At 36.2% G+C, this 12,144-nt stretch overlaps 1 long non-coding RNA gene across 1 annotated transcript in view; it reads left to right on the forward strand.

Moving 5' to 3' along the window:
• Positions 1-12,144, forward strand: part of LOC138178114 (uncharacterized) — a 176,795-nt gene that overhangs the window by 121,079 nt on the left and 43,572 nt on the right. The window contains exon 4 of the long non-coding RNA XR_011172600.1: positions 902-1,195. This is a non-coding gene — a long non-coding RNA (uncharacterized LOC138178114). The remainder of the gene's footprint in view (positions 1-901; positions 1,196-12,144) is intronic.

Below are 12,144 nucleotides of genomic sequence, written 5' to 3' on the forward strand. Positions count from 1 at the left end.
GGGTTATATGATATATATATGTCGAATCCACGGCCAACGGGATGACGAATGCGATGTGATACACGTATGACTCCACGTACAAGTAAAACTTATCTGAATGAACTCACACCCGCAGTCCAAGTGGAACTGCCCTTATATATTCTTCACCCCATCTCTCTTTGTTTTTAAGGAGAGCTATATAATTATTCCATACCTCTGTCAGGTACACGTCTCTTCCGTGACCGTGGCTACGTTCACTTCGAGCCCAAGCCCTTCGTTATAAAATCGGATTAGAACATTAAAACTATTTTTTAATTTTATTACTTAAGTGTAGTTATAGTAAAAGTCTGGACTATTGGAGTTTTTCCCAACATTCCAAAAGAGAAGCCCCGATGTCATCTCTGACATATACAAGAATCTTGTAAGAAGAATCTTGCGTTTAGTTTTCGTTTGGATGAGAAAATGTTATAATTATAAATTTTATAGGGAATATATTTTATAATTTATATTTGTGATTGTTATGTTGCAGCTTTATTACAAAACGAAGGCTATGAAACTAGGATTAGTATAAAATTACTAAGAAACAAAGAAACTTATAACATAAAAATATTAAAGTAGGAATAAATATCGTACAAAAAAATTTAATCACTGCAAAACTACCGATGTTACATTAAGCGTGTCACGGTCTCTTCGCCTAATAATAAGTTCTCTGGTTCTTATAATAAAAAGAATTACCCATATTTCATCTTACTCTGTGGTATATGAAATGAAAGTTTAAATGGTCAAATCGATCGCTCGCGAATTGGGTTACCACGAGGTCAGAGGCATTTAAAAATTGTGTCTTTTAATCTTCGGGATAGTAATATCGATGTACGCACGAACTCCGTTTTCTCTTAATCTCTTTTTTTCTCTATGCTCGCAGGTACGAAATTGTTCGAGTTTTTTTGTGCTCGTTGCTCGTGATTCTGGACAGCTGAGTAACGGGGAGAGAAGAAGCAGATCGGGAAGAAGAAACAGATGTTAAGTGTAAACGCTTGCGCTAATTTCAACGGCAAATACATAGACGATTGGACTTCCTCGCTATAGACTCGCTGCTTGATTACTGTGTAGTTGAAAATGGCCCGTCTAATTGAAACTGAATAGGCGAAGCGGGAGAAACGGAGGTAGAACGTCGAGAGGAAATGTTTAACAGTTGAATCTTTCTGCCGCGTTCCAAGTAAGTAGCTTGTGTTAATATATGAATTGCGTTACGATTTTCGTACGAAGGAATAATTACATTAGTCTTAGATTTTCCCTTAGACAGTAAATAGAACCAACTTTTGTGCTACATTTGGTATTTGAACGGCCCATTTTTTATAATCTTTGATTTTCATTGGTACTAAGATAGTACATATGAAATTGTTCCCTCAAATAAAACTTTTATTATATGCAGCTTTTTCAGAGGGTCAAATTAATATTCTAATTAATATGAAAAGAAGTTTTCTTGGGGGAAAACATAAATTCCATGATAAATGTCAGAGCTTTAGAATAATGTACTTTAATTATTTACATAGTTAAAGTTAAGCATTAAAAAAGGAGATGAAATCAGATTTTTTCATTATGCTAAAAATCATTAATTCTGGCAATTACATCATTTTGTCTTCTCACTTATCTAATCTGCTTCTATATGTATAATTCTGCAAATCACTAGTCTGCTGTTTCTCGTGAATCACTAGAATGTTCTGATAATTTCAATCCAACGCTTATATTTCATACTATTATCCAACATAGCATTGTGTTGTGTATTTTAGAATTTGTTTTAATATCATATTTCACTTATACATTAACACCATATCGCATCGATAGGTCTCGTTTCATGTTGCAAACACCGAATTAGCATAGCATTCGAAAATATACAAAGCATCCTATAAAATTTAAAGTACTCCTAACTAGTAACATTTAGCCAATGAAACAAAGTTAAGTTTCATAGCTTCGTTCTTTGTCGTGAAAATATAAATTTGCATAGATATCCTCGGTTCGCGTGTAACATTACAATCACTGTTCCTGAAGTGGTCAACGGCGCAGAAACTCCATATGTATCCTCAAATAGAACTACACAGTCTTAGAAAAGTGTGATTGGTTAACAGCGTATTAAATTTTAAGCCTGCTTCTTTTAATTACATTAACCTCAATTGGATATTTAAATGAATCGAACTGACATATCCCTCAACTATTTAACTTTTCACAACACGACAAGAAATCATTACCGCGATATAGCTGCGTCGTCGCATCCGGATTCCTAGATTAATAATAACCGAACGTAAACCGGGTACAATCGGCAAAAAGCGAGGCAGACTTGGAACAGAAGAGACGGTACTTACGTTTCAACCTTAACTCGACCGGTTTGCTAGCCGGTATCCCGTAGCAAACAAATCGAGTTGAAGAGCGCGCAGGGCTGGCCAGCATGGCGCGCAAAATGAATTATTCGAAGCACAAAACGCGACACGGTGTTCGTGAGAAGAGAAACACGGATTCGAGACATTAAACGGCAGGGAAGAAAAGCGGGAAGAAACGGCAAATAGGTCGATCTGCATCGCGCCAAGGAAAAACAAAGAGAAGGAGAGAACAAAAGAAAGAGAAAAAAACAAGAAGAGCCAAGAGACAGAAAGAAAAAGGAAGAAAGAGAAAGAGAATTTAACATGCGTTTTCCCATGCTTCCTCGAGCGTGCCCGACGTGTAACAACGAAACTCTAATTGGAATATCGTTAACCTTGCTCGGTAGCAGCGGCTGGTTCACAGAGACCGGCGACGTAACAAAGAAAAATTTTTGAAGACGCTAGGCGAACGTTTTCGAATTCAAGCCCTTTGTTGCGCGACCGTGGAATGTAATCCTTTTCTTTTTCTTGGCCTAAATCCTTCCTAATGATCTTGCGGCCGGCCCAAAAGGAAACTGTTTGCCCGTGCCGCTAATGACCGGGTCAGGCCATTTTTTTTTCTTTCTGCGCGCGAGCAAGGACCTCTTCGCTCGTCTCGAAAATCGGCCGACTTCGCAGAAGAACAGGCTCGTGCGATCTGCAATTAACCGGCAGGCATTTCTCCGTGGCAGGTGAGCTTGAAACCAGCAGGGGAAAAGAAGTACAACTCGGACTGTCTCGGATACCACGATGCGCAGATGACGCATGGAAATCGCGTGTCGCGATCAACAATTCGATATTCTGTTTCTGCTGCGTTCCGCAATTGCGTAAACCGACTTTGCAATTACGTGGCACGACGAATCGCAATACACCAGGTTTATCTGTCGACTCGTTTTGTAATTATACTCTTTCTGAGCCCACCAACTTCTCTTCCTATGCATACCAACGATACTGAATGGAAATGGTTGTTTAGTAGTTTGATTTAGGTGTTTGTATCCTGTTTGTAGATTAAGAGTGTGTGGTTGGTGAGACAGAGGAGTCGACGGGGTTGAGAGAGGATGATGATGTTGATTGATTGGTGCTTAATAGAGTTTGGAAAGTGATGTGTAAATTATAGAGACGAGAGGTGGTTATATTGTGATATATATGTCGTCGATTTGATGGGAGAAAGACGAGCAGAACGATAATATTTTATACAACAATCGCGGTCTTTGTGATACTAGAAGGAACGGTTTAGATTTCTTATTTAAATACATTCTCATTAGAAAACGCATAAACTCATTGTTGTCCCAACAATAGAAAATTCAAATAAAGTGCATCGGCATTTCAAGAGGAAGAAAATTTTTATTCTCGTACCGAACCACTCTTATTTGATACATTGTCTTAATGATATCGAGCGTTTTATCTACTTGATTACTTTATAATTACGGGTCCGACGGTTCCATATCATTAGTGTCCATTTTTTTCACCTTGCCATGTCGGATTCGCGTTAATTTGGCAAACAGAAAAAAAAATATTTTTCACCCCGAACATTATTTTAGTTGTACTGTATCTGCAACTCTTGAGCCGCGTACCTCGGAAATTCCAGGAAACGAGAAAAGGACGAAGGTCGTAAATTTAAGCAACCGAACAGCTGGAATACGAATGCACGCACTATTCGTGACTTGTTGGTGCGTCTGTGTTGCCTTGGTATCCACGAACCCACCAGGCCCACGAAGAAAAGAGGGACACGAAAAATCTGGAGAGCAGGCAACATCGTGTCCGATCGCGGTCGAAAAGAATTCTTTCTCTCGATTTACGGTCGGTGATGCCCAGTTTCTTTATTAAATTAGCTACTTTCTTAACCTGTTAATCGTAGAAATTAACTCGTCACTCGAATTCCCAGTCTTTTAGATAACAATTTCTTCATTTGCATTTACATCTCCTATTTTTTATTTTGTCGTAATCAGTTCTGTGTATTTATATTTTTAAGGAATTAAAATCAACTTACCTGAAATTAATTTATCTTAATCAACTGTTAATTCTGTAATTGTGGAAACGTTTGGTCAAAGAATAACTCCGTTATCAGGTTAAGTAAATAACAAAAGGGTTAGATGAACGTAAAGTCGTTACTCGTTACCAATAGAGGAAAGAGAGTTTTAAAATAAGAAAATATTTAATAAAATAAAATATATACACAAGCAGAAAATGAAAAGTTCTATCGTATTACGATACGATACTTGGTGTTATAAATAGCTTTATCGTGTAACTTAATGAGTGGATGGAGCAACTACGAAATAATGAATTAATATTTTATCAATGTCCATAATTTATTCTAAACGAAGACGTTTGATATTTTATAGCAATTCTCATTTATTAAAACACAATTCTTAATGCGCCAAGGTAATTTTGATACCTACGTATTACATAAATACTTTCTAAAGAATTTACAGGTGTCATCTCGAAGATAACCTTAATTAATTGCTTTCTCTTTTACGATACATAAATTTATGTGTAATAATGTTAAGATAAACGAATAATTGCCACGTGACATTTATCTACTACTTCGATATTATAATATCGGAAAAATTGCTTTTTCTTCAGCATCATTACCAGAGTATAACACGTTTCTAAATGACGTTAATTCTTCGTTATAATTACATTTCTTTTATGCTACATACAAATATAATAATCAAATTAAACATTGTTAAAATATACGATATGAATGTGATCTTTTTCAGCAATCAAAAACTGATAAAATTTTATGTACTTTATAATCTAAACAAAATTATGGGAATGTAATTCATATTATTTCACAGTGGCATAAATACACACATCTCTGTTCTTCGTCGTAATGAATCTGCATCCCTTAATTCTTCGTCTTACTCTGGTAATTCTACTATTAATAAGTTGTATTTTGCGTCTCACTCAAACTAGAACAGGAAACTTACATAACATTTATTTCACTTATTTAACGACATTTTTACGTAATCTTGATTTAAACACTGATACTTCTCAGCGATCTTGCAAAAAGATTGCGGCTCTGTGTAAGTTTATTAAGTGAAAAATCAGTTTGGGCATAACTTCAATTTATTCTGAGACAGCTGAGCAAGACTTTCTGTCAGAATTGAGACAGGCATAAATACTACAAGTGAAAGATATTCGAAAACAATCATTTCGATAAATTGCCGCAACAAAATTGCGTCGTTAAGGACGAAAGCATTATCGAATAACCTGTTACCGTACCAAGTGGTGCAGCTGCTTCTGATTTCGTTCAACACGTTTTTCCCAAAGTTAACGAAATGTTGTACGCCTTCAATTAGTATAAACAATGATGTAGCAAACATATAATTTATATAGTTATATTTTTGTGATAATTATATATTATTCTACAATCAAGCAATAATACTCGTAAATAATTGAGACAAGTTTCAATTTAACTCTTTGACGTACGGTTAAATTAGAAGAAATTTTCCATATAATCCGCCTCAACAAATACAATAAAATTTTCTATATAAAATAGGAATCCATATTAAATTAAAGGAATCTATATAAAATTCCATACGAAGAAATTTCCAATTTACATAAGAGCTTTTCAAAATTAAATTTCTGTAAATTTACTTCAACAACCGTTTAGAAAGAAGAAAGGTTTAAGGTAATTCCAACTTCTTAATTAAAGATATTCTCACTTTTCATTTGAGATCGCAATCGTCTGAGAAGAAACTAGTCGTAACTTCTCTTCTTTGCTTTATGAACGACGCGTTCTCACGTGAAATGATGACTAGTAAAAACCACGTGGTGGCCTTGCCAATGATTTCGCGCCTCGAATTGCGTTCATTGTCTGCTTCGTAATTTCCACGTGCTGCGTTCATTCATTCTGACGATTCTCGCTTCTCTAATTATCCGCGCGTATTAGCGAGCTGGTCGTAACACGCGGAAGGTGTAATTTCCGACACGTATTTCCAGCGGAAGCGCGGCTCGGAATTATAAGTAGCGTCGAGCTGTCAAGATAATCGATTGATCCCCCCTTTCCATTATCGTTCCACGATTTTCCGTTCAGTTCGATTTCTAGTCGCGGAATCAATAAATCGTGTTTTCCATTCTCGACGAGAGTTCGACACTGATACTTCCTTCGTTGAGGTAAACAAATCCCAGACGAAGATTAGCTCCGCGAGTATGTACATTGAAATAAACTTTCTAATTTTTAAAATACGAACAACATTCACGGTAAGGTTCTAAGAAGAGGAATAAAAATAAACATATATATATTTGTCGGAGAAGGATTAGAATTGTGGGCGTTCGATGATCTTTTACTTACTTTACCATCGCGGATGTAGCTAATGTTGATTGGTACGAATGTGGACACTACAAGAGGCTATGAGTAATCGCAGCGATAGGATGGTAAAGATGATGGTGACAACGAGTTCAGGTTCGATGACGAATCCACGGTTCACGGGATGACGATTACCAACGTAATACATGATGCGGATAACTACCTCGATAACTCAGTCAGCAATGAGTCCAACGACTAACTAACTAACTATCTGCGTAACCCTCTGATTCAAAAGGAACTGCCCTTATATACTTCTGTCCCCACTTCTCGGGTCAATCTTTGTTCTTAATGAGGGCCATATAATCATTCCATACCTTTGTCAGGTACACGTCCCTCCCGTGATCGTGGCTACGTCTAGTGACCCGCTATGTCACTTCGAGCCTGAACCCATCGTCATGAAGCCAAATTGAAACATTAAAACTATTGTTTATTTTTATTACTTAAGTGTAACTATAGTAAAAGTCTGGACTAGGGTATTGGAGGTTTTCCCAACATTCCAGCCGGGAAATCCCGATGTTCTTTCATCTCCGACATATTAAATAATTGTGTCAAACAAGATGTGCTTGATTTAACGTAACAATCTTTGTTAATGTTCATTCAGTTCGATTTTGTATTTGTTTCCTAAATCAGATTTTTTTTTATTATTTAATTTGTTCTTTACAATTTGTCCAGCTGGACATAAATTTTTCTAGCTTAATTGCTAAATAACATGTGGATGGCTACACCGAGCGGAATACCATCTTCGAGTTTGACTATTTTATTTCCTTAGTGAGGTCACTGGCGTGTTTTCTTTTTAGTCTTCTTTCCATGAGAGTTTTGCTCGCTTCAGCAGCCAGCTGGTTTGGATGTGTTGTCGTTCTTTCCTTGTATTTTTCTGCGTACCTGCCGACTTCACTTGAATCAGATACGTCTTAAAACTCTGTCTTAGTCTGTTTTCGGACGTTACAAGCCTTTATTAGATCTTCTTCTCAAAATTTGAACTTGATTTTTTAACTCGATCATGGAAAATTCTATTCCAACAAAGTATTGCGTTACAATTGTACTTATTCCATGATGTTGTTTCATGAAAGGAATCCTATTATACAACATAGGAAAGAATGTGTAATATTTCCTGGTAAAAAAAAGGACGTTATTTCACGAGAGTTAATAAAAGTGAAACAAACGATTAACCATGGGAAACTAATTATCAGACAAATTCTTTAATCAATCGATTCACAAATTCTCATTAGTAAACTTTACGATTATGATGTGTACAGTTTGAAAGTATTATTAAAGCCGGCAACAACGTAATTTACATTCTACAGATAGTATCGTACAGTTGGTTCCCTGTCAGCTTTACTATTTTCTCGGACGTGTGACTGATCGCGGTCTATCATGGAACGGTAAAATTAGTAACTGAACTTTGCTTTTCGATATGCATACAGAGACCTCTTTATAATCGTGTTACTTTGCAATCGTAACCAGACAGGCCGTGAATTTTTCCACGGTACGACATGTGTTCATGACGTGTTCTCAAGAAAGACGATACCTCTACCTATCGTGTGTTTGGTTTGTAAGAAAAAAAAAGAAGTCCTTTGACACTCTATAGTCGGTCATCCGGTTAGATAGCCATTATCTCGTTGCAACTTACAACGTGTACGATCGCACCATGTTGTAGAAAAATCGATACCTTGCAGACATTTGGTAGTATAAAGTACAGTGGGTTAGGTTAGGATAGAAAGTAAACTGGTATGTAATTGGTCTACAAACCTCGTTCGTATCGCTCGTTCCTTTTAACTTACACTAAAATATTTGCAGTGATAGATACAAAAATCCTAATAGATAAGTAATAAGTGAAAAATACTGTGATTCTCATAAATATAATCCTGTCTGATAAAAAATATAGAGGCTAAATCTAAGGAATTTGTTATCCAAAATAACTTGTTGTTGTTATCAGTTGTATAAGAAAATGTCTTCGCACATCAGGTGTACAGCAATCGTTTGCATAAAAGCAAAGATAGATTACAGGAACTTTAAGTCTCAAATTATAATAAATTAGGAAAGTAGCGAAGTAAATATCGGTTAATTATTACATTAATTACAGTCTGCTTGCTATTTAATGTATATTAAAATTTATTTTATCGAATATCTTATTTTAATTTGCCACCCCTCGGAAATTTCACCCCAATAGCGAAACAGGTGCGCTAATTAGCGATTACCCAAAGACCAACTTATCCTCAGTTTATCCAAGTAATCGATGTTTTACCATGTTTGCATATCCAATTTATAAAATATAGGTCACAATATACATACTTTCTAATAATTAAAGGTATATTTCATTAAAACGACTGGAAATGTAAAATGTCTTCTGAGATCCGATAAGACAAACAAGTTTGAATTTCCGAAATTCATTATCGCAAAACTATCACAAACCAATTAAATTAATTAAATTAATTAGCAAATTAATCTATCACTATTCAGATCATATCTTTAATATCAAAAATTAGGTCTACGAAAATACGGTACAAAAGAAAAATCTTTGCTCTTAAAAGAAAAATGACTCGATCGAATTTCCATTATTCCAATAATTCAACTGGGGACTATTACCGGAAATCGGTCGACAAATTTCACAACCGTTAAATGCTCTACTTCGAATGGACGCTCGTAAACGTCATGGCGTGCAAAGTATGATTTGAAAACGCTGAAAAAATTGACCAAGAACAAACCATCCCGAATGCAATGACGATTCGATAAACGGAAAACCGGCCGTCCATTTTCACTACACAGCGGAGTTGCTGTTACATTATTCAACAGCTATTTTTCCTCCTGGAATTCTAACAAAAGCGACAGGCTCAAGTGGCTATTGTTATTCGACCAGAAATAGAAAGAGAAAGAGAAAAGACGTTTTTCGTTCACCTCATAAGCTGTACGAGATTTATACAGATGCTGTCGATTTCGCTTCACACAAAGGTATTTTACTTGCACGAAGCGAACGAAAGAAAAGGAAAGTTATGGACGAAATACTGGAACGTAACAAAAGCTAGCATTTACTTTGTGAATGTTAATGCTTCGACTAAATTGGTGTTCTAATTTAAATTCATTTTGTATTGCAACTGGGTCCAATGTAATTAGAATTCGGTAACACTGGTTATAACTAGTAACAAGTTTGAAGAAATTTGAAAGGAAAACAGGTTAGTTAAAAAGCATCTGGCTAAATGTAATAGATTTACATAATTATACTGAATATGCTTGTGCATATAAAATATGTTAAATGTGAAATTATAAGATACGTATATATGTAAAATGTAAAAAGCTTTTATATACGCATTTTCAAAAAATCATTGAAATTATTTATAAATCTGTCAAACTCCTACGAAAAATTGGAGATTGGTAGATCATAAGAACGAACTAGGATGCTCATTTTGCTATAAAATATCCTCAAAACCTAACTCCAATCGATCTCACTACTGTATACTCTCACACTCCTTATTTCTCAAATATTCTAATGCATTATTTATCAGTTTAACACATTTATCTTCACGCACGCTAACCACGATGTATCGAATATTCTACGGCGTGTCCTATTACCAAAAAAAGAGAGGAGAACGCTCTAGATTATCTATAATTTCCCAAAGCTCCGACACTCCATGGGTGTTGTATTAACGGAGAAAGGGAGAGAAAGCTGAGGAAAAAAGAAGGTTAACAAAGTTCTTCGTAACCGAAGAACAGATGCCACGGCCAGGTCCACCCCTGGACCCCATGGAACGAAGTAATGCGTGTGTTCTTCCATTAGTCACGGGAATTTCTTTACTCCCGTGACGTATCAACCCCACGCTTCGATCTCCACGTATCGATAAAACCCACGATGCAAGGTGAACGAATGCGATAAGTCGCGCTTGCTTGACTAACGATCTTGTATTTTTGGGATGATATGTACCGATATTGGCAGTGGAATAATCATGAGAGAGCTCTACGAAAGATAACAAATTGAATTATTATTGCCGCTTGGCCCATGTAAGCGACGATAATGCGAGGTTGTAATTTGCACTTTTTTTCCTCAACAGTTTCCGTTCCATCCCTATAAAAGATTATATGGTTAGATTGTCGTAAATTATGATAAATAGACGCCTTTAAATAGCGTTCGTATAATCTTTAATTATTTGGAGGCTATAAGGAAACGTGAGCAATGTGAAGAATATATTATGGATATCGTAAAATTTCCTGTTTAATATGTAATTTGTAAAATTAATGGAGTGAAGAAGATTTTGCAGATATTATGTACTTTAGTTTCAAATTGTAGACTCGAAAGATATTTCGCTACTACAAAGAGTGTATATGTTTTTTTTTCTTTTTTTTCTTTTATTTATTTATTTAAATTTTACAATTTGTTCAGTAGGACATGGAGTGTATATGTGATCAGAACTTTTCTAGTTTCCCGTAACATAAAAAATTTCAAGCATTGAGATACTCAATTAGATACTATGCTATAATCAAAAGCAAAGAATGACGTAAAGACAAAGTTATTTAAAACCACACGAGCTCTCTATTCCATATTCAACAACAGATAATCAGAAATGACTAATATTTCTCATATGAATCACTATAAACTTTAATCGAATCTAATTTTTATTCTCCTACTCGTTCTGTCTTCTAAAGTTCTTTGCGAAAGATCAAACTATTTTCAAATTAAAAATTACAAATTACACCAATAGTTTCAACTACTATCAATTCCCTCGATTACCAAATCTACCGAAAATACTTATTCCTAAACGCGTAGACCAACCAGAAGTATCCGATTATCATCAACTTGTCATAGGATCGTTTAATTATCAATCTCTAAACACGTACACATATGTTTAAACCCCAAACGTCTCCAGTAGGTATTTATCGTTATTTACACGGCTGTGTCCTTCGGGTTGATCCAGGTCGATGCACCCAAAACCACTGGCGATCGAAGATTAAAAATCTCCGGTTCGTCCGTTTTATCTTCCTCTCTTTCCTACCTTTTCCTCTAAAGGAAAGAGCTCGAGACGCAATGAATTACGAATCACGACCCTGGTGGAGGCGTGCAACGATCCGCAAATGCGAACGACAGCATTTCCCCTTGAATCTCCGCAACTGGTGCAACGTGGCGCAAAGCGTGGCGCAACGTGGTGCAACACCCTCGTGACCGCGACCTGACTCAACTCGAGGCCCCTCGGTCGCGATCGATGTGGTTATTTCGAGACGAGAGAATCGCTGGAAAGATCGTAATAGCCAGCTACGATAAATAATATACGTGTCCGGAAGATCGCAGGGAGGGCGAGAATGACGCACACCTATCTATTTCATGATTGCGCGATCCTGCGTAAGAAGGAAACGCGAAGAACGAGGACTGCGGAGGAACTAGAGAACTAGGTTGACCGATATGCTTAGTTAAAAGTAATATTTACTGGGTTAAGGCATAAAGCGACGATTTTTAACCAGTGTACCACAGAATAA

The sequence above is a fragment of the Bombus flavifrons genome, chromosome 3 (assembly GCF_040668555.2).
Source record: "Bombus flavifrons isolate JBK064 chromosome 3, iyBomFlav1_principal, whole genome shotgun sequence".
Classification (NCBI taxonomy): Eukaryota; Metazoa; Arthropoda; class Insecta; order Hymenoptera; family Apidae; genus Bombus; species Bombus flavifrons.